Below are 22,946 nucleotides of genomic sequence, written 5' to 3' on the forward strand. Positions count from 1 at the left end.
CAAAACAAGATGCAATACAACAGTTACCAAACAGCACAATCGTCACATCAAACCCCGTCTTCATGAACAATCTCCACGTAACTGAATACACACTAAAGTGTGTAGCCCTGCCAGAGTACCCATCGCAACAGATACTCCACACCGCCAGTGGGGGACCGCAGCCGTACCCACCAAATCTCCGCTCATCTTCATCGAGCGATAAACCCACGTCCATTAATGTGCACATCCCTTCTGTGGCGGGTTCCACAAAAGGCAAATCATGGGCGTGAAGCCACTCCCGCAAGTGACTCCACTCAGCCGAGGACGCACCTCGAGAACACAGACAGATACACAATCAATCAACAATATACAGCCAACAACCGTCAAAATCAACCAACAATATAATTAACCAATAATCACAACAACAATCACCACACATTATGTAGCCAATACTGAGTAGGGAAACCCTATCTGAAATAAGCCATCACAAGACCGTCACAAGCAGCTAATCGAAATGCTCTTCTACGAAATATCCTCCTATAAACACATATACAATCATGCAATTACTACTAAGCCAATCAAATACCCAAAACCCCCAAATTACCCAATTAGGGTTTAAACAAAGTTCATTAAACGTTATAAAATTGGTATGTAGATCTTACCCTCGACGCAAGGATCACAAGGACACAAAGAATGATGAAATCCGACCTCTCAAGCTCCGGGATTTGCCAATAACACGGATGATGCGAATAACGTAGTCTCAATCTCCTTTTTAAGATTATTAGGTTTGTAAAAGTGTTTAACAAAGATGACGGTATGAATTATATACTAATCCATGTTATTAACAAAACCCGTCAAAATAATGCCCGTTAAACGACCTACTCGATCGAGTAACTAACGTACTCGATCGAGTGCCACTTACTCGATCGAGTACCAAGGCTACTCGATCGAGTACCCTACAGATAGACTACTGTTTCATAAATCAAAACACCCTTACTCGATAGAGTAAGGCCCACTCGATAGAGTACCCATAGACATAGAAAACCGTAGTATTACAATGGGTTTCTGTTAGTTTGTTCGATAGGGTTGTGTATGAGCATATGAGCTGTTGTATTGTGCATTTGTGCTGGTGCTTGCTGATTGAAGTTTAGTCATTTACTGTTTTAAGAATCATTCAGAAAGTTTCAAACTTCGACTATCAGATTATCGAGCGGATCACTCTAATGTTTAATTGAATTGGGTTTCTGTTATGTTTGATGGGGTTGTATGAGTAGGCTGTTTTTATTATGCTGTTAGTTGTTACTGGTTATCTTAGTATGAGCTTATGTTGCTTTAATTTTTCTCATTTCTTTATTGAGATTTTGAGATGACCATGTAGTTCCTTGGATGATTGTATTGGTTTGATCTTTTGCTCTAATTTATTGAGAATATCAAATCACATTGACGAGTTCAAACAACGAATCCTGTAAATTGTCTACAAACCATGTTGGGACTAAGTCATTAAAGTATTGTTGTTGTATTGAGATAATCAAAGGGAACTCAAAATATAAGATTTTGTTTGTAATTGATAGCCGTGATCACTTTGGTACACCCGGAGAAATCGTTAAAGGAAAGCAAATGTTCGTAAGGAGACAGTCACTTGTAGTTCATTGTGTTTACTTATCTATGGGTTTTGACTTTCTCTTTAACTTATGTTTACTTATCTATGGTATCTTCATAGCGCAATCATAAAGATTTTTTGTTCTTTTCGTTGATAATGTTAATTTGTTTACGTATGTTTACTTACTTGTGGTACCTTCAAGCCGAACATTTACTTGCTTGTAGTGCCCTGAAGCTGTTGGTTGATTGTCTTAATTTGTTTATATATGTTTTCCTTTCTTATTGTTGATTGTTATTTTGATCTAACTCTCCAGGTTTGAATTCATGGGTGCTAGGCATTACAGCACCTGGAGAGGAACGATGATCTGTTCTTTGCACCGCTTTGAGGTTGCTGATTGAATCGGCAAAGGCAAAGCACAAGTTCTGATTTCTTTGGCCTGAACTCAACTGTTTAATTTGGTGAGTGCTGATAGTGTTGTATTATTAAATCCGTCTTACTTCTCTTTTCCTGGCAGTATCCTGTGTATTAGCGGTCACGGGGCGCGTGGTGTCGTTGTTGAGGGCCCTCCAGGCGAGAATTATGCGGTGCATTCTCACACATTCCGCCTTTTCGGTCCTCTCTTTGTTATTATTGTACATCATTCTCCCTTCTTCCTCTCCGTTCTTCTTTTTTGTTTACCTTCTCTATTAATTATTTCTTCAGCTTTCGTCTTTCAATATGCCCCGCCGAATTTCAATCAAATCAGCCGCGTCCATCGATTTTGGATTTCCGAGGTATGATCAACCTGGTTTTGTTCAATTTAAAGTGGTTCTATTCAGTTTTAGGGTTTTTATTTGAGTGTTGCCTGTTCATTGGTTTAATTACTACTAATTAATTTTGCAGGTTTTGTTTGGGTTTGTTATTTTCATTGACGTCTGTATTCTCTTCATGGTTTATTATTTTCATCTTTGTTTACCGTTCTCTCTTGATTCGTGTTTTGATCTTCGCATTCTGAGTTCTTAATCATATATCTTCATTATTGCTGTCAATCATGTTGGAGATTTTATTCGTTTCATTACTTTCGATTTATGAACAACTACACCATTTAGGCATTCAAATTCCCTTCAGTTTGCTTTGCTATGTCTTCTCCTCGAAGCTACTGCTCAAAGGCTATCTGATAGCCCTTCTACACTTTCTTTTTAACACTTTTTGGTTACCTTGCAAATTGCTAGGCCGAGTTCTAGCCAGCTTCCAGTGTCTTGATGCACCTCTTAGGTTTGGATTTTCTGCTCCTGAGCGCTGTAGATTTCACTGCAGACTTTCAGGTTCCTGCTTATTCTTGTTGTTATTCTTAATCTGTCTACGTATGTTTTCTTACTTGTGGTATTTTTAACCTTAACTTTTACTTGTGGTATCTTTAGTTTGCTCACTGATTGAAGTCATTGGATACGTGTGCAGGGGACATGGGGAGGACATGGGGGATGCTGTGGGTGAGGGCTCTGGGCTTGGAATTTATGTGCCGCGTTCAAGTTTCTGCCGATTCTCGTTGCTATTCTTAATTTGTTTACGTATGTTTTCTTGCTTGTAGTATTTAATCAAACCTGAACTTACTTGTGGTTTCTTTAGTTTGGCGGCTGACTATACTCATTTGATACGTGTTCAGGGGCCGTGAGGGTACTTTGGGTTAGGGCCCTAGGGCTGAAATTTATGTACCTCATTCAGGTTTCTGGCGATTCTTATTGCTATTCTTACTCAGTTTACGTATGTTGTCTTACTTGTAGACTTTTAAACTTGAACTTTTACTTGTGGTTTCTTTAGTTTGATGGGTGACTACTCTTTGTATACGTGTTCAGGGGCTATGAGGGTGCTGTGGGTGAGAGCCCTGGAGCCTGAATCTATGTGCGAAAGCAAGTGATCGTCCCACCGTAAGATTCCCCTTTTACATCTAAGCCTTCCTTCTCTACTTCGCTCACAGCCACCCTCTTATCTTTTCTTTCTGTCATTCTAATCCGTTCATTCTCATCCAGCTCTCTCTCCTCACTCCTTGACACAACTCCTTCTGCCAACCCTAGCAAATATTCTCAAAGGTATTTTCTCTGATTTCTGTTTTTTTTTAAGTTATTTCAAATCAATTTCTTTTTTATTTTAATGATTCATTTCTGGATATTGGTTGTTGTTGGTGCTGTAGAGATTGATTATCTCACCATGTTTGTTATGCTTGGGCGCATTTGATTACGACTTTACTCTCGCTTATTACTGGGGATGTGAATAGTTATTATAATTATTAGTATTGTTGTTGGTGGTGGTGGTGGTGTCCTGACTTCTTCTGTTCCCAAACGATCTCAAAATACGTGAGGTAAGAAAAAACAATTGAACAACATAAAAAACTATGAAGATCGAACAAATCTTTTGATTTCTTGAGGTACTTCATTATTTTTACAATCGATTTTTACTCTAAATTCCAAATTTATAAACATTTGAAGCACTAATCATTGTAATATTTGCTTAAAAAATGTAAATTTGGGGAAGAAAAAAGAGATAATTTACACTATGCAGAACCCTAGAATTTGTGTTTTCTTTGCTTAATTTTCAATTACGTTTAGATTTAGGTTTGAAGTTGTGGAATTTGATGTGGGTTTGTGAAAAGATTTGATTTTGTTTATTGTGTGCGTTGAAGTGTTGGGATTTGAATGAGTTTTTGTGTGTGTGTGTGTATGATTGATTGTGTTGAGCTGAATTGAAAGAGAATCTAGGGTTTTGTTGATGTGTGGTTTGGGATTGAAGTAGATCATGAAGTATTGAATTTGAGTGTTTAGAGTTTGATTGATAATATATCGAATTGAGTATTCTTCAAACAAAATTTGATATCAGGGTGTGCTATGACGATGGTTTTGTAGGTTTTTGTTGCGGGGTTTCTATTGAAATTCCACGTTTTTATGCTTACAGAGTAGAATTGGGAGTAAAAAGGGTTGAAATTTTGTGCAAAAGGGAAGGCTGACCGGAAGGGTATTGTGCAATCGAGAATTTGGGATTAGACCAGTGTTTACGAATGCAGGATTCAGTTTCGAGAGGTGCATTTGATTGAGGGTTAGGATTTGGTTGATTGGTATTGTGTATATAATTGAAGTTTATCATTTCCTTTCTCGAGCATGAGTGCTGAAATTGAAGAGGAGGTCATTGTGGTGCAGCAGGAGGATGTTTCAAGCATAGAACGTTCAAAGTAATTGGTTACATTTATTTGTCCTTGATGCTTTATCAGTTCATCTTGTGATGTTTGTGTTTGTTGATCTAGATGGTATGTCACTTGGTTTGCTCCTGCACGAAGCCTTCAAGATCGTATACAAAAGAGTTTCTTTTATCGTTGGGTGACCTTGATGTTTGTAAAAACTACCCGATGGTTTTGATGAGTCACTTTTAAATAGACTCATTTTTCGAGTTGTGAAGACTATTGGTTGACAACTGACAATCCCCTTAGTTTGGATTTTTATTTTATTTTTCTGCATTATTAATCCGGGATTCATGGTGGATCAGTGAATTCCGTGATACATCTTACGGTGGCCCTCGACCGACCTAGAGATTTAGGAAGTTCGCCTTTACAATGTTTCAGACTGACTGATTATGGATCATCACTGCCAGCTAGAGGGGACTCAGGTACCTATTCTAGAGGGATCCAGAGGTAGGACAGTCTTTCGAGTGGAAAAAGTGAGGGTGATTCAGATTCAACTTATTCAGGTATGCGTTCTTTTGTTCCAGGGATTAGTGCTTTTCTTGTTAGTTGCAAATGGCACTTTCCGGTTTGTTTGGCACCCGTTGTTTTGTTACCTTTTGCTACTTTTGTTTTTGTGGTACTTAAATCAGTCAGAATGATTTTTTTTGCGTTGACCAATTAGTTATGTGGAGTATGAGGTATAAACATATATATACATCATGAAGTGGGGATTATAAATTGTGAAGGCCTCGGAAGTCGGAAAAAGATTTTATGTTAAAATCTGAAAATTTTGGGCAGAATACTGGAATCGGAATAATGTGAATCATATGAATATGATGAATGATATGATTTGTCTGGTGTGGGATGAGGTAGAGGGCATTGAACTTTATGCAATAAGAGGGATACCATGATGTTAATCTTTTAGCCTTTATCTTTCGATACATTGATCAATTCTCGTTATGACTATTTGTTTGAATTTGGAGTAAGTTCTAGGATTATGCAATTTAACGAACTCTTATTCAATTAGAGTCCGGAAGGCGTTATGGAAGCCAAAGAAGGGGAACCTGACAGAACCCTGAACATGATGGCCTGCTTGGAAGTGGTTCATTAACTAGACCACCTGGATATGCAGCTGGCAGTGCAGTCCAAGGTTTCGTCCTACTGAGAACCTTCAGCTTAGCAAGAGCAACTAGCCACATAACCCTCCTTGTCCATATAAGGTAATATTTTTGGCCTTTATTCATCTCGTTAATCTTTAAATACCTTGAATTTTGATTTAATTCGTTTGCGGGTCATTCGGATACAAACTAATCATGTTGTTATCACATGGAAACACTGCTTACATCTAACCCTTAAGCCTGCCATTTGCGTCAGCCCTATGTTACTTAGACTGGGTTAGAAGATTCGGACACGGGTACGTACCCGGTAGTCGGCCTCGGCTATTTCATGAAAAATTGTCAAGCTTTGGGTCTAAAATAATGTCAGAGTGTCTTACCATGTCCCATGGTACATGAGCCCATATGAAGTGTCGAAGAACATAGGAGGTAGCCCTTAGGCATTATTTTAATGTTGTTGTTGTTGTCGTCATTGTTCGTTGATCTTAATAAAGGGTCAACGCCAAAGTTTGTGAGCTCACAATGCAAATCTTCTAATTAGTTATCTTCACTTGATATAAAACATATGCGTACTTCTCCAGGCAGGTCCTTATTCCCCCTTATTCCCGGAGGGAAACTAAGGGCTCGTTTAATGATGAGACGTTTGGCTCATCTGATAGTAATGCTGAGGATAGAGTTGAAGAGGAATAGAAGCAAAGTGGTCAATCCAGTTCCGCGGATTTTAGGTTTAGATTGTTAGTAGTTCCACACTTCCACCTTACTTTTTGTCTTATATATATCAGCCCTAAGATTTTTAGAGTTTGATTTATTACCTTTTCATTCAGCTTAATTTGAACTTATGAGGAAGGAGCACCATAAAGCTTTTCAAGAGAATCAGAAATTAAATCCTGGCAAGCCAAAAGATTCTTTTTCCGAAATGGTCGAGCTGATGGAAAATACTGTTGATAGTAAAATCTCAAATGACTTGAAATCTTGTGTTGTTATATCTATCCAATTTTTCTATTGAGAGTTGTTATATCTATCTGCTTATTCAATAATTGATTTTGTAACCTTTTATGGATTTTTTTTCAAGCATTGTTCTGTGGATGCTGTCTGCTATTGCCATGATAAATGATAATAGTTGATGAATATATCCACGTCATCTTTGCACCTGAAACTTTAATGCATAACCTAAATGCTCAAGGTGTAAATTTGGTTTGGTATTGTGTCATGATCTTTGCACCCAGAGCTTTAATGCATAACCTAGATGCTCAAGGTGTAAATTTGGTTAGGTATTGTGTCACGAGTATATAGTTTAATTGAAACTATTTTTGATGACTTGTTGAGGGTGTGTTATTGTTACTGATATTATTTTCTCCTCCTCAGGTACACGATTGTTTCATTTCTTAAGACATGGTATTGCCAACAATCCTCGGCGGAATTACTTGTATGGTTAGTGATCAGTTTTCTAACAGTTTATTGTAGATTTGTGTTACTGATGCTCACTGGCATGTGACCATTTAAATGTTTAAATTGTTATGCTTCTTCATTGATTAAGGGTTGTGTTTTTTTCAGTTTCAGTTTTTTTAAAGTAATTTATCTTGGAAAAGGAAAAGGTTCACATTAGTCTTCTTGTTGTCAGGCACTTCGGCTTTGGTAAGTTCACCGTTGGGTCCACTACTGGTCATTTCAGATTGTTAAGATTGTGGGGGAGGAAGGGAAAGGCGACTAAAAAACAAAACCTTATATTTTCGGGCAAACTTTTGTGGTACTGATGCTAATGAGGGATTTGACTGACAGTTATCTTTGATGTTTTCAAACTATAATGAGTAAAATTAATGTTTAATTGAGTGTTTTTATTTTGAAATCTATGGAGTGAAATATATGTTTAATTGAGTGTTTTTATTTTGAAGTCTATGCTTGAATTTGTATGAGATTTGGAGATATTTACCAATAGTTAATTTATTTCTGTGAATGTTTTGGAAGGAGCGGGGATGTTAAACGTAGTTGATCGACAATGATAGTGAGGTTGGCGATTTATGTATTAGCCGTCTCCAGATTTACCGTTTTTTAAAAACTTTTAAAGGCTCGCCAGATCTGAAAGTCACTATTTTCGCCCAAATTTTAATATTTTTTGTCTGGCTAATGCATGATTCCATTGTCAAAAACGAATTATAATTGCTTAAGCCTTAATTAGAAGGATACAACGGGGAGGTCTATTGATACCCGTCGTTGTGAGTATCAAAAATAAAATTTATAATTTCCAAACTACAACTAGCAAGCGGTAGTAAGGGTCGATCCGCAGGGAGGTAGGGAGATAATAGTTGTTATTAATTCTAGTCTAAGGGTAACCGTTATGGGGGTTTTGGAGTGGATGATATCTAAATGCATAAATAAAAGGCAAGTAATAAAGAGAAATGTAACAATAATAGAAAGAATGCTAAGACGGTCGGTTCACTGCAGCTACGACGATGGTATCTAAGTAAGTCTGATAAATCACGATAGGTGGGCAAATAAGAAGTCCTCTCGGTCCATTCTTAACTAGTAGCGCCTCTCACCTATGCTATCGGGTCCCTAGGTCTCACTAATACTAGCTCTCGCCCGAAAAAGTGATTCCTAATGCCTAAATTACATTATCTTTCGATCTAGCAATTTAGTCGTCTCAATTTATTAATCTATTTTCCCTCCCCTATCTCTCGATCTTGTGGGTCGGTCAAATACTAAGCATCTAACAAGTCTCCTCTCGGTCTCGTTGTCAAATATTGCAATTAAAACATTGAAACGGTGCTAATCTATCGCGCGTCAGTCGATCGACTGACTAATCCAATCGATCGACCGACAGGTCCAGTCGATCGACTGACTAATCCAGTCGATCGACCAAAGGCCGACATCAGGTCTACTAATCTACATCGTCTTCGCCGCAGGTCCCCTCACATCTTAGCACGAGGTTTCTAGCTACGCATATCAATTCTAACTACAACCAATAAAGCGATAAAAACGAATAGCAAAGGCATAACTAAACTACTTGAATTATAAATTGCAACAATTGAATTAAAGGTTTGGGATCTATACTAACAACCTAACTACTGAATGAATTGAAATAATACTGAAATAAAGAGCAGAAATACCGAATAAAAGAAAGGCAGGAAGAATCAGATTGCAAAAGGAGAACTTTATTGAAAATTAAACTAATTATAATTGGATTCTAAGCAGTAAAGTCAAATCAATAGATGGGATTAACCCCTACTGAATGCCCCCTCAAACTGATGTTCGAGGTCTTATTTATAGAGATGTCACGCAAAAACCTAAAACCTAATTACAATTGGGCTTCTAATTCTCGTTCTTAATTTGCGTCAGAGTCGAGGGGTGGTCGATCGACCACAAGACCCAATCGATCGACTGAGTAGCAGCGAACAGTAGCTACTGGAACCCGTGGGGTGGTCGATCGACCACTTGACCGTCGATCGACCAACAGTGCATGCATTGCATTGCATTCTGACGATTCCTGCAGCGCGCACTGATCTTAAAACAGCTGCCATTTCTTCGTTACTTGGTCAAATCAGGCGTTCTACGCGGCGTTGGAAAGCTAAGAGGATAAGCTTTCACCTCCAACTAGAATCACTCGATTATCAGGTCTAGAACTCGAGATATAGCCATCTGAAGCAGGCTGCAATGTCGAGAAGCACTTCTTCGCTTGTTAAACTCGTACGCACCCATGCTTTTGCTATCTTTAGGCATTGAAACGCGCACCAAGCTTATTCCTCGAGTCAATACTTCATGTCAAATGCAATGTTAATTACTTAGGGACAGATTCAGCTCGATTTCCGCTCAATTCTTCATATTTCTGCAACAATAGACAAAAACACAAAAGTAGAGGAAAATAGGGAAATAATGGCATATATTGCGATTTGAGCTCGAAATGCATGTAGAATAAAGTGTGAAACATCATATTTTAGACACGCATCAAATCTCCCCAAACCAAACCTTGCTTGTCCCCAAGCAAGAACTAGACTCGATCTAATGACCTAATGGAACGAGTTCAATCTCAGAGCGAAATGCAACATGTAAAGCCTAAACCAGTTTAATGCAAGAACCAACAATCAATTAGCAAATGAATCATGCAAACGAGTTATGAAGTCGTTAAAAATCACGAACCGTCAACTATAGAGACTTATCATTATGGACTCTCACGGGTCGCTCATATCACGCAATGAATATGGGTGAGTATATGTAAAAGATAGAAAGAAGTAAATTTTGTAATGACACTCACCTAACTACGACCTATAAGAACATGCCTGCAGTCTAATATGAAAATGATCTCTACAACCGTACATATGCATTCCAACCGAACAGATGACCATGACACACGCCGAGGTAAATATGGGATTTGTGAGGTAATGGGCAGAAAGAGGCAAAACATTTATGGAAACGTGGGGGTACAGGTGATCAAGCTAGTACCAAAACGGAACTATATGACAACATCCTTCTTCTTGCTCATAATCAACAATAAAACCGGTGCAAATAATTAGCACAAATCTCGCAATCTCCATAAAATTATAATTCCCCAAATGATAGTAATAAAGTATGGGAATAAAATCACCAACTAATCAAAACTTCAACCATGTGATTTTGTTTTCTCTTTTCGGGCTTTCTGCAATCGATCGACCAAAATGGCATCGATCGACCAGAACTTAAACAAAGATGATCTTTTTTCTTTTCTTTCTTTTCGAATCATTTTTCTTCTCTTTTTTTTTCTTTTTCAATTCTATTTTTTTCTTTCTTTTCTTTTTTCATCTTCCCAACATCATCTCAAAATGAGCATATAACCAAACCACAATAAACACTTTCCCAAAAACAAAGACTACTAGCTTGACAAAGGCAGGCTAAATATAGGATGTAGTTAAGGGACAAAAAGGCTAAATTTGGCTATGAGAGGCTCATGGGTAAAATGAGAAAAAGGGGACCTCTACCACATGTGTCAACAAACCACAGACCGAACGCATACAGGTATTAAGCAGATTAAGTTCATATTTATGCATATTGATGTAACATGTCTCATAAGGAGTAACTACTCACATCCTAGATAAACTGGTCATGAATGTCACCAGTTATAAGCTCTAAACCTCAGAAAATGATGTAGTTTGCCAAAATTCAAAGTCAAATTTCAAGTCCAGCAAATATTTTAACAAAAACTCGTAGATATGCATATGCGATTCTACTAATAACATGTCAATTAAGCACGGCTTAGGCATAAACAGCTGAAAATGCAATGTCATCATTGAAATACTACCGTTCCGACTCGACCTATATGCTAAAGTAAACGTGCATTTTTTTGAAATTTTTGAAATTTTTTTGGCTTTTTTTTTTTTTTTGTTTGAATTTTTGTATATATATAAGGGAAATGAAATAAACAAATGCAAACTGAAATGTAAACGTGAATGCAAGCAAATGAAATGCCACGCAAAACCCTTCCCCAAACCAAATCACACAATGTCCTCATTGTGCAAAATCATGTAATGAAAATAGCAAAGGAAATGGGATTTTGCGATAAAATAAACAAATAAGACATGAAAAGGACTCGGGAACTCACAAGACTTTAAAAAGAAAAGGAAACCTCTCCCAAACCAGCGTGAGCTAGGAGGTTTCAAAGAGCGCAGATGCTACCAATAAATACCTGAAAAGATAAACAAATACCACGCATAAAACCGAGAAAACAATAATGAAGCGACAATTATGTGCAAAGTTAAGAAAAAGAAGAAAACAGTAAATGAAACGAAAAATAAAGTGGAGAAAAGACTCCCTCAACTCCGCAAATTGATCAAACACAGCAGGGGAATGATCGAAAAACAGTACAACAAGCGAACATGGTCGATCGACCACATCACCCGTCGATCGACCAAGGTGAACAGAAGAAACTCCCGGAAGTCGCACTCGGTCGATCGACCACAAGGGCGATCGATCGATCGAAATACCCTTTCGTAAGTTCTGTTTTTCTTGAATTAGCTCAATGAATTGAACTAATGAGGTCTATGAACCTGTAAATGCACAAAATAACGCGCCCAAAATTGCGCAAAACCCAATTGTAACGTGATCTAAAGACGAAAATTAAACTAAGCACACACTAAGAGTTTTTATTTCTAAACAACTATGAAGTTTATTCGCAAAACTAAATAAATCACATCCGGGTTGCCTCCCGGCTAGCGCTGGTTTCGACAGTCCCGCTCGACCTTTTTTCTTGAGCAGCTTACTCTAATGGAGCCCAATCAAAACAACTCAAGGCTCTCAGCAACCTATCATACATCTGCGCATGTGCTACACAAAACTGTAAGTAGCACCATAAGATAGAAATAGCATAGGAAATCAAAATGTAAAAACATTTAAGCCTAACAAATTTCCTATGGCAGCTCTTAAAATCATCCACAAAATAATTCTTCCCTCCAGCTAAGGGCGGAATATAAAAGCTCAAGTTAACCACAGGTGGAGAATTAACGAACTTAGGTGCATTCGATTCAATAATAACGCGAGTAGAATTAAAATACTCTGACGGGTATGACATGTGAGGTGGAGGAGTCTGGTCAACTAAGGGAGAAGGTGGATAATCGTCCCAAATGCATGGGATGGTAAAGTCAAATAGGTCAATGGGGTCTCCGAAAATAGACTCATCATCATAAGTATCCCATTTAACCTCTAGACTATCACTCTCCTCATCGCTAGACTCGTCAAGATGGAGGTTCTCAAAGAGAGCCTCCAAATCGTCCTCACTATCAGTGCAAGAATCATAAAGGGGTTCAAAACTATCCTCATAAAAAAGATTGTCAACCACGCTAATGGTCTCCTCTATGTCTCCGTCAGCATTTCCTAGATTGGTTTCTAAGGTCTCACCCACCCCCTCATCTGAGTCAACATGAAGAGAAAAAGTAGGTTTAAGAGATTCAGTAGCAAACCAATTAAAGAATTCTAATACCTCAATTACGGGGATCCCTTCGAAATCCCACTTACCTATAGACTCGAGGTATGCTCGCGTAGGGTCATTCATTTGCCGGAAAATGGTGCAGCATATTTGGAGATCAGAAAAGGCATCTCGTCTGGGCTCAATAAACTCCTAAAGTCTGGCTAAATAAACACCAAAGATTTCGTTCTCTTCCTGCGGAAAACTCAGAAGGAACGACATGAGAACGGTCTCAAGGAACCGAAGTTCCCTGAGACTAAAGAAAGAAAGACTAAAACTAAAAACAACTAAAACTAGCGCTGCCTCCCCGGCAACGGCGCCAAAATTTGATACCCGTCGTTGTGAGTATCAAAAATAAAATTTATAATTTCCAAACTACAACTAGCAAGCGGTAGTAAGGGTCGATCCGCAGGGAGGTAGGGAGATAATAGTTGTTATTAATTCTAGTCTAAGGGTAACAGTTATGGGGGTTTTGGAGTGGATGATATCTAAATGCATAAATAAAAGGCAAGTAATAAAGAGAAATGTAACAATAATAGAAAGAATGCTAAGACGGTCGGTTCACTGCAGCTACGACGATGGTATCTAAGTAAGTCTGATAAATCACGATAGGTGGGCAAATAAGAAGTCCTCTCGGTCCATTCTTAACTAGTAGCGCCTCTCACCTATGCATTTGGTCCCTAGGTCTCACTAATACTAGCTCTCGCCCTGAAAAGTGATTCCTAATGCCTAAATTACATTATCTTTCGATCTAGCAATTTAGTCGTCTCAATTTATTAATCTATTTTCCCTCCCCTATCTCTCGATCTTGTGGGTCGGTCAAATACTAAGCATCTAACAAGTCTCCTCTCGGTCTCGTTGTCAAATATTGCAATTAAAACATTGAAACGGTGCTAATCTATCGCACAGCGTCGATCGATCGATCGACTAATCCAATCGATCGACCGACAGTCCGGTCGATCGATCGACTAATCATCGATCGACCAAAGGCCGACATCGGTCTACTAATCTACATCGTCTTCGCCGCAGTCCCCTCACATCTTAGCACGAGGTTTCTAGCTACGCATATCAATTCTAACTACAACCAATAAAGCGATAAAAACGAATAGCAAAGGCATAACTAAACTACTTGAATTATAAATTGCAACAATTGAATTAAAGGTTTGGGATCTATACTAACAACCTAACTACTGAATGAATTGAAATAATACTGAAATAAAGAGCGGAAATACCGAATAAAAGAAAGGCAGGAAGAATCAGATTGCAAAAGGAGAACTTTATTGAAAACTAAACTAATTATAATTGGATTCTAAGCAAGAAAGTCAAATCAATAGATGGGATTAACCCCTATGAATGCCCCCTCAAACCGATGTTCGAGGTCTTATTTATAGAGATGTCACGCAAAAACCTAAAACCTAATTACAATTGGGCTTCTAATTCTCGTTAATTTAATTTGCGTCGAGTCGAGGGGTGGTCGATCGACCACAAGACCCAATCGATCGACTGAGTAGCAGCGAACAGTAGCTACTGGAACCCGTGGGGTGGTCGATCGACCACTTGGACCCGTCGATCGACCAACGGCCGCATGCATTGCATTCGACGATTCCTGCAGCGCGCACTGATCTTAAAACAGCTGCCATTTCTTCGTTACTTGGTCAAATCAGGCGTTCTACGCGGCGTTGGAAAGCTAAGAGGATAAGCTTTCACCTCCAACTGGAATCACTCGATTATCAGGTCTAGAACTCGAGATATAGCCATCTGAAGCAGGCTGCAATGTCGAGAAGCACTTCTTCGCTTGTTAAACTCGTACGCACCCATGCTTTTGCTATCTTTAGGCATTGAAACGCGCACCAAGCTCATTCCTCGAGTCAATACTTCATGTCAAATGCAATGTTAATTACTTAGGGACAGATTCAGCTCGATTTCCGCTCAATTCTTCATATTTCTGCAATAATAGACAAAAACACAAAAGTAGAGGAAAATAGGGAAATAATGGCATATATTGCAGATTTGAGCTCTGAAATGCATGTAGAATAAAGTGTGAAACATCATATTTTAGACACGCATCAAATCTCTCCAAACCAAACCTTGCTTGTCCCCAAGCAAGAACTAGACTCGATCTAATGACCTAATGGAACGAGTTCAATCTCAGAGCGAAATGCAACATGTAAAGCCTAAACCAGTTTAATGCAAGAACCAACAATCAATTAGCAAATGAATCATGCAAACGAGTTATGAAGTCGTTAAAAACTGCTGAACCGTCAACTATAGAGACTTATCATTATGGACTCTCACGGGTCGCTCATATCACGCAATGAATATGGGTGAGTATATGTAAAAGATAGAAAGAAGTAAATTTTGTAATGACACTCACCTAACTACGACCTATAAGAACATGCCTGCAGTCTAATATGAAAATGATCTCTACAACCGTACATATGCATTCCAACCGAACAGATGACCATGACACACGCCGAGGTAAATATGGGATTTGTGAGGTAATGGGCAGAAAGAGGCAAAACATTTATGGAAACGTGGGGGTACAGGTGATCAAGCTAGTACCAAAACGGAACTATATGACAACATCCTTCTTCTTGCTCATAATCAACAATAAAACCGGTGCAAATAATTAGCACAAATCTCGCAATCTCCATAAAATTATAATTCCCCAAATGATAGTAATAAAGTATGGGAATAAAATCACCAACTAATCAAAACTTCAACCATGTGATTTTGTTTTCTCTTTTCTCGGGCTGCAGTCGATCGACCAAAATGGCCAGTCGATCGACCGGCTTAAACAGTACAGATCTTTTTTTCTTTTCTTTCTTTTCGAATCATTTTTCTTCTCTTTTTTTTTTCTTTTTCAATTCTATTTTTTTCTTTCTTTTCTTTTTTCATCTTCCCAACATCATCTCAAAATGAGCATATAACCAAACCACAATAAACACTTTCCCAAAAACAAAGACTACTAGCTTGACAAAGGCAGGCTAAATATAGGATGTAGTTAAGGGACAAAAAGGCTAAATTTGGCTATGAGAGGCTCATGGGTAAAATGAGAAAAAGGGGACCTCTACCACATGTGTCAACAAACCACAGACCGAACGCATACAGGTATTAAGCAGATTAAGTTCATATTTATGCATATTGATGTAACATGTCTCATAAGGAGTAACTACTCACATCCTAGATAAACTGGTCATGAATGTCACCAGTTATAAGCTCTAAACCTCAGAAAATGATGTAGTTTGCCAAAATTCAAAGTCAAATTTCAAGTCCAGCAAATATTTTAACAAAAACTCGTAGATATGCATATGCGATTCTACTAATAACATGTCAATTAAGCACGGCTTAGGCATAAACAGCTGAAAATGCAATGTCATCATTGAAATACTACCGTTCCGACTCGACCTATATGCTAAAGTAAACGTGCATTTTTTTGAAATTTTTGAAATTTTTTTGGCTTTTTTTTTTTTTTTTTTTTTTTTTTGTTTGAATTTTTGTATATATATAAGGGAAATGAAATAAACAAATGCAAACTGAAATGTAAACGTGAATGCAAGCAAATGAAATGCAACGCAAAACCCTTCCCCAAACCAAATCACACAATGTCCTCATTGTGCAAAATCATGTAATGAAAATAGCAAAGGAAATGGGATTTTGCGATAAAATAAACAAATAAGACATGAAAAGGACTCGGGAACTCACAAGACTTTAAGCGCAGCAAAAGGAAACCTCCCCAAACCAGCGTGAGCTAGGAGGTTTCAAGAGTGGCAAGTGATGCTACCAATAAATACCTGAAAAGATAAACAAATACCACGCATAAAACCGAGAAAACAATAATGAAGCGACAATTATGTGCAAAGTTAAGAAAAACAGAAGAAAACAGAAATGAAACGAAAAATAAAGTGGAGAAAAGACTCCCTCAACTCCGCAAATTGATCAAACACAGCAGGGGAATGATCGAAAAACAGGTACAACAGCGAACATGGTCGATCGACCACATCACCCAGTCGATCGACCAAGGTGAACAGGAACAGAAACTCCTGGAAGTCGCAGCTCAGTCGATCGACCACAAGGGCCGATCGATCGATCAAATACTGCCTTGTAAGTTCTGTTTTCTTCGAATTAGCTCAATGAATTGAACTAATGAGGTCTATGAACCTGTAAATGCACAAAATAACGCGCCCAAAATTGCGCAAAACCCAATTGTAACAGTCTAAAGACGAAAATTAAACTAAGCACACACTAAGAGTTTTTATTTCTAAACAACTATGAAGTTTATTCGCAAAACTAAATAAATCACATCCGGGTTGCCTCCCGGCTAGCGCTGGTTTCAGACAGGTCCCGCTCGACCTTTTTTTCTTCAGCAGCTTACTCTAATGGAGCCCAATCAAAACAACTCAAGGCTCTCAAAGAACCTATCATACATCTCCGCATGTGCTACACAAAACTGTAAGTAGCACCATAAGATAGAAATAGCATAGGAAATCAAAATGTAAAAACATTTAAGCCTAACAAATTTCCTATGGCAGCTCTTAAAATCATCCACAAAATAATTCTTCCCTCCAGCTAAGGGCGGAATATAAAAGCTCAAGTTAACCACAGGTGGAGAATTAACGAACTTAGGTGCATTCGATTCAATAATAACGCGAGTAGAATTAAAATACTCTGACGGGTATGACATGTGAGGTGGAGGAGTCTGGTCAACTAAGGGAGAAGGTGGATAATCGTCCCAAATGCATGGGATGGTAAAGTCAAATAGGTCAATGGGGTCTCCGAAAATAGACTCATCATCATAAGTATCCCATTTAACCTCTAGACTATCACTCTCCTCATCGCTAGACTCGTCAAGATGGAGGTTCTCAAAGAGAGCCTCCAAATCGTCCTCACTATCAGTGCAAGAATCATAAAGGGGTTCAAAACTATCCTCATAAAAAAGATTGTCAACCACGCTAATGGTCTCCTCTATGTCTCACAAGATTTCCTAGATTGGTTTCTAAGGTCTCACCCACCCCCTCATCTGAGTCAACATGAAGAGAAAAAGTAGGTTTAAGAGATTCAGTAGCAAACCAATTAAAGAATTCTAATACCTCAATTACGGGGATCCCTTCGAAATCCCACTTACCTATAGACTCGAGGTATGCTCGCGTAGGGTCATTCATTTGCCGGAAAATGGTGCAGCATATTTGGAGATCGGAAAAGGCATCTGCCTGGGCTCAATAAACTCCTAAAGTCCGGCTAAATAAACACCAAAGATTTCGTTCTCTTCCTGCGGAAAACTCAGAAGGAACGACATGAGAACGGTCTCAAGGAACCGAAGTTCCCTGAGACTAAAGAAAGAAAGACTAAAACTAAAAACAACTAAAACTAGCGCTGCCTCCCCGGCAACGGCGCCAAAATTTGATACCCGTCGTTGTGAGTATCAAAAATAAAATTTATAATTTCCAAACTACAACTAGCAAGCGGTAGTAAGGGTCGATCCGCAGGGAGGTAGGGAGATAATAGTTGTTATTAATTCTAGTCTAAGGGTAACAGTTATGGGGGTTTTGGAGTGGATGATATCTAAATGCATAAATAAAAGGCAAGTAATAAAGAGAAATGTAACAATAATAGAAAGAATGCTAAGACGGTCGGTTCACTCATGACTACGACGATGGTATCTAAGTAAGTCTGATAAATCACGATAGGTGGGCAAATAAGAAGTCCTCTCGGTCCATTCTTAACTAGTAGCGCCTCTCGGCCTATGCTCTTTGGTCCCTAGGTCTCACTAATACTAGCTCTCGCCCTGAAAAGTGATTCCTAATGCCTAAATTACATTATCTTTCGATCTAGCAATTTAGTCGTCTCAATTTATTAATCTATTTTCCCTCCCCTATCTCTCGATCTTGTGGGTCGGTCAAATACTAAGCATCTAACAAGTCTCCTCTCGGTCTCGTTGTCAAATATTGCAATTAAAACATTGAAACGGTGCTAATCTATCGCGCGTCAGTCGATCGACTGACTAATCCAATCGATCGACCGACAGGTCCAGTCGATCGACTGACTAATCCAGTCGATCGACCAAAGGCCGACATCAGGTCTACTAATCTACATCGTCTTCGCCGCAGCTCCCCTCACATCTTAGCACGGGGTTTCTAGCTACGCATATCAATTCTAACTACAACCAATAAAGCGATAAAAACGAATAGCAAAGGCATAACTAAACTACTTGAATTATAAATTGCAACAATTGAATTAAAGGTTTGGGATCTATACTAACAACCTAACTACTGAATGAATTGAAATAATACTGAAATAAAGAGCAGAAATACCGAATAAAAGAAAGGCAGGAAGAATCAGATTGCAAAAGGAGAACTTTATTGAAAATTAAACTAATTATAATTGGATTCTAAGCAGTAAAGTCAAATCAATAGATGGGATTAACCCCTACTGAATGCCCCCTCAAACTGATGTTCGAGGTCTTATTTATAGAGATGTCACGCAAAAACCTAAAACCTAATTACAATTGGGCTTCTAATTCTCGTTCTTAATTTGCGTCAGAGTCGAGGGGTGGTCGATCGACCACAAGACCCAATCGATCGACTGAGTAGCAGCGAACAGTAGCTACTGGAACCCGTGGGGTGGTCGATCGACCACTTGGACCAGTCGATCGACCAACAGACTGTACATTGCATTGCATTTCGACGATTCTGCAGCGCGCACTGATCTTAAAACAGCTGCCATTTCTTCGTTACTTGGTCAAATCAGGCGTTCTACGCGGCGTTGGAAAGCTAAGAGGATAAGCTTTCACCTCCAACTGGAATCACTCGATTATCAGGTCTAGAACTCGAGATATAGCCATCTGAAGCAGGCTGCAATGTCGAGAAGCACTTCTTCGCTTGTTAAACTCGTACGCACCCATGCTTTTGCTATCTTTAGGCATTGAAACGCGCACCAAGCTCATTCCTCGAGTCAATACTTCATGTCAAATGCAATGTTAATTACTTAGGGACAGATTCAGCTCGATTTCCGCTCAATTCTTCATATTTCTGCAACAATAGACAAAAACACAAAAGTAGAGGAAAATAGGGAAATAATGGCATATATTGCAGATTTGAGCTCTGAAATGCATGTAGAATAAAGTGTGAAACATCATATTTTAGACACGCATCATCTATTATGGATAGTTCATTGTCTTTTGGAAAAATACCATCAAATTGGTGTTATATTCAGTAATTTTGTTTTTATTCGTTGTTCGAAATGAAATTAAACAATAAGGAAGAAACTACCTTATATACATTAAATGTCAATATAGAATGAGAGCAGATCGTGGAAAATTGCACAGGGGAAATAAAGCAATTTAAATTTAAAAGCAAATTTTCGGTGATGGCTCACCTTAGCACAGGTTTATCTTGTAGTGTGTATAGGTAGTGACGTCTTAGTTATTGTGAAATACGTTGCGCTCAATGTTAGTTACACTCGGGTGATTAGATTTATTATTAATTTGATGTTTGCTTGTTATTGGATTAATTATTTTCAACAAACTTATACTTCAATTACCTTTTATTTTGGTGTTATTGGGTTTTAGACAGCTGTTATTTATCAGGTCTTTAGGTTGGGTGAACGAGGCATGTAGTCTGGTGCATTGTTAATGAGTACTCACCTTTGTCTTGGGCTATTATGCGGCATCTTCAAAGGTGAGGACTTTGTAATTCGTCCTCAATTTGTTTTAGCGATTTGGTAATTAGATTTGCCAGACATTTAGTGCTCTTTATTTCACTAAAGCAAGTGTTTTAAATACATATGGCTGGTAGCTCGTTCTTTGGCAGAAGAGAACCATGTTTCGTTAGTTTGCATCTCCACTTCATGAGTATAGCTATTTGATATCACATTAAATCTGAATGTGGTTAAGTTGTAGGCCCCTTACTACCTTTTTGAGTAATATGGCAGGCAACTTGGTGTACTGAGCCTTGTGGTTAAAACTAATGTTACTCCCTTCTCAATCATTTGTATACCTTTTATTAAAATTATTTGTGAGAGGTTTTTTAATCAAAGCTAAACAAATGATTGGGATGAAAGGAGTGTCTCCTTATTTTAGACAAATCGTCCTTTCCCGAAGCTTTTTGGGTTTAGATATTGCACCGAAAAAATAAAGGGAAATGATAACACTGACAATAGGTTCTGTGGTGCTCAGGTATAGGAGGTTAAGACCGGCGCGCCGCGCTACGCACTTGCTGAAAGAGCCTGCATCGAATGCTATCAGTCATGGTTACTCATACATGGTTAGTTAGTCCTCACCTTTCATTGTTCTGGTGTTCTCCTTAGCCTGTTTTACGAAAATCTCAAAGTTTAGTTCATATGGTTGGCTCATTCAGTGTTGCGCAGGTATTATCGCATGGTAAGAGGTTGCGGCATTCGGGGACATGCTTTAGGAAGTTGCGCGTTGACACAAAATTCAGTTCTCTTTTTTTATTAAAAGCGATTCTGATTTCCATTGTTCTTGTTTATTCAATTTGATATCGTTATTGTTTGGGTATTATACTGATATTTTCCAGTTTGATTTCATTGTTTATTCATTTTGTTGTTACGCCTGGTAAATTAGTTGCTTCGAATGCTGATTATGAATTTTGTTTTCGTCGTTTATTCAATCCCCTAATGTCGATTTCATTATTTTCGCGTTTAACTCCACAAACATGCGCAGAAGCGGTGTGTAATTCTTCTCCTGGGATGGAACTTAATTATCTTGGGTTGTATGATGCAGTAGTTAGCCGTTATGCGGTGCGCGTGGCCGGTAATAACACAAAATCACTGGCAACAAATATATCAGATTGATTTTGAAGAATTTTGAAGCAGATCTGTTGCCAGTGTACACTACAAAGTATAAGCAGGAAAAGTTTCGGGTTAGGTACCCTTGAAATAGTTCCACGAATATCTGCAGAAACGGGAAGGACAAACTGATCAGATAACATGTAACTACTAGAAAACCCTACTTTTTTTTGGTGTATTAGAGCATCCGCAAAGGTGAGGCTCCCCATATTTTCTCTTTCCTTTTCTTATTTGTCTACCTCATTTTCCACTAACTTTTCCATTTACCCTCCCCATTTCATAACTACATCTATGCAACAATAAGGTTCTCCAATTCACACACAAAAATTTGGGAACCTCCCTAAAAGTAACACAAATTGCCTTACTTTTCTTTTGGTGAGCTTCCCTAAAAACAGTGGAGCCCCAAATGTTGGAGAGGTTGGTGCAACAATGAGGAGCCCCATATGAGGAAAGAGAGTGTATATGGGGAGCTCGATTTCCACCTTTGCGGATGCTCTAAGCATATAGCTTTTTCAGCAAACCTATGTTGTACTAATTGTATATATTCTTGCCCTTGTCCTAGCTAAATGCCACCAAGATCGTTTTATCCTACCTTTTTAGTGCTTGTACATAATACCACCAACGCTATACTATAGCATTTACTTTGCCAGGATTATGATAGGTCAGTCGTATACCTATCAAATATAACCAACTGGCTCTAACTAATATAGCTGGGGAAGTCGGGTCGATCTCCACAGGGAGATGGGAAAATGTCAGCTTTGTCTAAGTTCGTTACGGTAACCAATTTGGGGTTTAATTTGATTTTTTTTAAACTAAAGAGACTAAGAAAGAGAAGGAAAGCAAGAGAATAAAGATTAAGCAAAAATGAGAAAGCAGCTAAGACAGTCGGTTCACCATGATCATTCAGTGAAGCAATCTAGGTCTCCGGTCAATGCAAGTACGGTATAAGGGGCAACGAATATCTCCTTCACTACTACAAATTTAGGCAACTACAACGCCCCTTTAACAACGATTATTCACGAAAATCACAATAGACGTTGTAGAATGTATGGCGCGAATTTTACTAAAATCAATTACAACGGGTATGGTTATAAAAACCGTTGTTATTATTTTTAACAACGGGTCACACATGCAGAACCGTTGTTAATAATTTGGCGCAAAATTGGCGCAAAGTTAGTGAAAAGTAATCACAACGGTTACTTTTGAAACCCGTTGTTAAAACATATTTGACAACGGGTGTTTTTTACAACCGTTGTTAAAACATATTTCACAACGGTTGTTGTTTAATAACCGTTGTCAATACCTTCCATACTATAAACCATACAAAGTAAG

At 38.4% G+C, this 22,946-nt stretch overlaps 1 long non-coding RNA gene across 13 annotated transcripts; it reads left to right on the forward strand.

The window, feature by feature from the left end:
• Positions 1 to 2,699: 2,699 nt before the first annotated feature.
• On the forward strand, positions 2,700 to 21,386 carry LOC141596688 (uncharacterized). 13 transcript variants are annotated; one of them, XR_012522545.1, is made up of 12 exons: positions 2,700 to 2,883; positions 3,017 to 3,087; positions 3,222 to 3,280; positions 3,377 to 3,483; positions 3,586 to 3,645; positions 4,505 to 5,290; positions 5,794 to 5,986; positions 6,463 to 6,615; positions 6,706 to 6,828; positions 20,377 to 20,485; positions 20,983 to 21,070; positions 21,174 to 21,386. It is a non-coding gene; the product is annotated as an uncharacterized LOC141596688 (long non-coding RNA). The 13 variants fall into 13 exon arrangements; XR_012522548.1 differs by having other exon boundaries at positions 2,789 to 2,883; positions 3,222 to 3,287; XR_012522552.1 differs by having other exon boundaries at positions 2,789 to 2,883; positions 3,222 to 3,287; positions 20,395 to 20,485.
• The last annotated feature ends 1,560 nt before the right edge of the window (positions 21,387 to 22,946 follow it).

The sequence above is a fragment of the Silene latifolia genome, chromosome 8, assembly GCF_048544455.1.
Source record: "Silene latifolia isolate original U9 population chromosome 8, ASM4854445v1, whole genome shotgun sequence".
NCBI lineage: Eukaryota > Viridiplantae > Streptophyta > Magnoliopsida > Caryophyllales > Caryophyllaceae > Silene > Silene latifolia.